Consider the following 3,448-nt stretch of genomic DNA (forward strand, 5'->3'; position numbering starts at 1 on the left):
CCTACCTGCGAGGTGACCTGCATCAGGCTCACGATGACTCATACAGTCCATGTGTGGCCAACGTGTACAACTTCCCTTCGGCCTTCCTCTTTTTCATCGAGACAGAGGTCACCATTGGCTATGGGCACCACTACATTACTGAGCGCTGCCCTGAGGGCATCGTGCTCTTCCTCTTCCAGTCGCTGCTGGGCTCCATCGTTGATGCGTTCCTCATCGGCTGCATGTTCATCAAGATGTCCCAGACAGTCCATGTGTGGCCAACGTGTACAACTTCCCTTCGGCCTTCCTCTTTTTCATCGAGACAGAGGTCACCATTGGCTATGGGCACCACTACATTACTGAGCGCTGCCCTGAGGGCATCGTGCTCTTCCTCTTCCAGTCGCTGCTGGGCTCCATCGTTGATGCGTTCCTCATCGGCTGCATGTTCATCAAGATGTCCCAGCCCAAGAAGCGAGCTGAGACCCTCATATTCACTCGTGCTGCAGTCATCTCGCAGCGGGATGGCAAGCTCTGCCTCATGTTCCGTGTCGGCAACCTCCGCAACAGCCACATGGTATCTGCCCAGATCCGCTGCAAGCTGATCAAGGTGAGGCCTGGCACAACAGTGGGTGGGATGGGGTGCCTGGGTTGTGGTGGGTGACGCGGGTCAGGTGGAACCACGTTCCCAGAGTGGGACAGCATGAGGCTTCCCCTGTGCAGCCTCTGCTGCTGGTGAGCTCTGTCCTGCCCCAGGGGCAGCTGCTCTGTCCCTTGGTATGTGGGCAAGAGGCCGTGGCCGGGGCGGTATGAAGGGGTCTGGGAAAATTTGCCATGGCCGCCCATAGTGGGAGCCGTGAAAGAGACAGGTGTAGAGGAAAACACATCAGAGAGCTCCCAGGGGTGTTCCAGTGGATTGTGAGGCTGCAGGAAGCCAATTTGATTAGGAAGGATAGATGCGTCAGGATAAAGGATAGCTGCAGGGCTTGGGTGCTAAGGCACGCCCCTTAGCAGGTGACCACTGGGATTAAGAAATGGATTATATGCATTTTGTGGTGACATTAAATTAGGACAAAGGTCAACCTTGACTTCCTCTTCCCCTTGAGGAAGCTTGGGGACCTTTAACTTGCAGTTCCTTACCCCATAGTTCCAGGCAGCGGCCTCTTAGCGTGGATTGTGCAGGTGCTTTAGTGGAAAGGCCCTTTGATTGTCACCACAAAACACGTATAATCAATTTCTGACACAATGGTCAGTGTAATTCAGAATGCAAGAAAACTGAAATTCAAAGAAGATCATAACCAACACAATGAAGAAATTATCAGGAGGCAGTAGGGTCTGGCAGGCATGGAAGTCTGGAACATACATCGGGGAGGAGTAGGTTGGAAGGAATACACTGCATGCAGCATGCCGAAACGAAACAATGTACCAGTTCATAGCAGCTATGTCTTGTCACAGGAGCATGCTTGATGGGGAGCTTCAGAAGCAGGATCACAGTGATTACGCTAATTTCAGTGTGTTGTATTTGAATGTCGTAAATGTTCTATATTCTCTATGATAATTCCCTCTTTGGAGCAACTGTTTGGCCGTTAATAATCTGCAGAAACAAGCATGATACAGTAGGTGACAGGACAATAGTAAATGCAGAAGGCTGTTTTCCTTCTGTTTTGTGCAGAATGTCGGACTGAGCTGTTAATTTTTCATGCCACAGAATGCCATTTAAAATGGAGAATCTGCTAAAAATCACAAAGAGGTTGGATATACATATGGGAATAAGCTGTTGGGAGTTACAATGGAGCAATTTCTGTAGGAATTGGAAAGCCAGCTAAACCATGATTTGTGTTGATCTCTGACTATTAAAACTTAGCAGAAAGCTCTCTCTAAAGTATTTAATTCTGTCCATCATCCAAGATGGAATGCAAGTCAAAGTGGAATAAAAGCGGCGTCACAGTTGTGTTTTCACAGTGACAGTAATTCACTATAAATTTACTTTGAAATAAGACACCGAACACACAACCTGGTGCGCTTTCTGCTGATAATTCTATTGCTACACAGTGCTGGTATGCAGATGTTTGGGACAGAAAACACAGGGACGTTTGATGGACCTGCTTGACCGACTCATCTTATGATAGCTGTTTCATAGACTAGACAATGATACAGTGAGTAGTAGCTGATTTCTTTTGAACGGTCATCGTGCCTGTGGCCTGTCTTCAAGCTGCTCTGCAGCCTTTGGCAAATATAAGCTATGGACACAGGAAAGTTTAGAAGTGAATGTTTGTGGGCTAGCTGCCCCCTCAGTCCTCATTACAAAGCGTGGTATTAGTTCCCATGTCATTCTGTAAATCCTCCTCAGTTCATTGAGGTGCCCCTTGAATTGGACACACCGTTCCAGCAGTCATAGCGGCTGTTCCGGCAGGGTCTGAATTTACATCAGCTGCTTTAAAGTAGCTTTGTGTGTCCTGTAAACTTAGCATGAATGTGCCAGAATTCGCTTACCATTTATCTTTAGTGAGTTCTGCCTTTTTGTGATTTGTGCTCTTTCCACCGTGCTTCACGCAGTGCTGTTGACAGCTGATCTTGCTACACTTGTCCTGCACCTATCACACTTTTGTACTTGAGATAGGAGCCATATTTAGTAACGAACATAGTGTTCTGGTGGGACCAGTGGAGCCCTGAGGATTTACCTTTGTAAATAAAGTACGCCAATCTCAGTCTGTCTGAATCAGAATCACAGGATCACAGAATCACAGGATGGCTGAAGGTTGGAAGGGACCTCTGGAGGTCATCTGGTCCAACCCCCTGCTCAAGCAGGGCCTCTCAGAATTTCTGCTGCACAGCTACTGGTAGCAATTCTATCACTTAAGGATTTCATCCTCTATCTCAAATCTGAAATTCAGAACGTAGCGGCTAAAATACAAAACCTGCCAAATGGCGAACCACTGTTCTGCTCCATGCTAGAAGCAAGGAAATGTTTTTAGCCCTAATGACTGTTACAAACAGAAAAAAATAGACCAAAAATCTTCTTGTAAATACAGATTTATTTGGTTAGAGTTCTCTCACAAATGGATGTCAAAAGACATCATTAATATACTACACTGAGTACATCAGAAAATCAATTTGGTCATTTATGGCATTTACTGAATGAATGAATACTGAATGAATACTGAATGGCATTTACTAAAGTGTGATACATGCCCTAAGACATTTGGTAGATTACCATGGTGCTACCACACTGTGCTGGCTTTTTTTTTTTTTTGGTCCAGGGGACTCCACAGCAGCATGGTGTGATGATGTCACGGAAAAGTCTGGGGCCCTTTTTCGACTGAGTTGTGAAGAGTTTAGAAAACAGAATTACAAGACTAGGTGTGCGTGTTTCAACAAAAGCTTTTCCAGGAACTCAATTCTTTCTAATTTACACTGAGTGCTCTAGAAGTTGGAAGAAGCAAACTCGTTTTTTATATATATATATATATAT

At 45.9% G+C, this 3,448-nt stretch overlaps 1 pseudogene; it reads left to right on the forward strand.

Annotated features, from left to right (window-relative positions):
* The first annotated feature begins 233 nt into the window (after nt 1–233).
* LOC104465948 lies at nt 234–586 on the forward strand (annotated as a pseudogene).
* The last annotated feature ends 2,862 nt before the right edge of the window (nt 587–3,448 follow it).

This window comes from Pterocles gutturalis, unplaced genomic scaffold (genome assembly GCF_000699245.1).
Source record: "Pterocles gutturalis isolate BGI_N339 unplaced genomic scaffold, ASM69924v1 scaffold42188, whole genome shotgun sequence".
NCBI lineage: Eukaryota > Metazoa > Chordata > Aves > Pterocliformes > Pteroclidae > Pterocles > Pterocles gutturalis.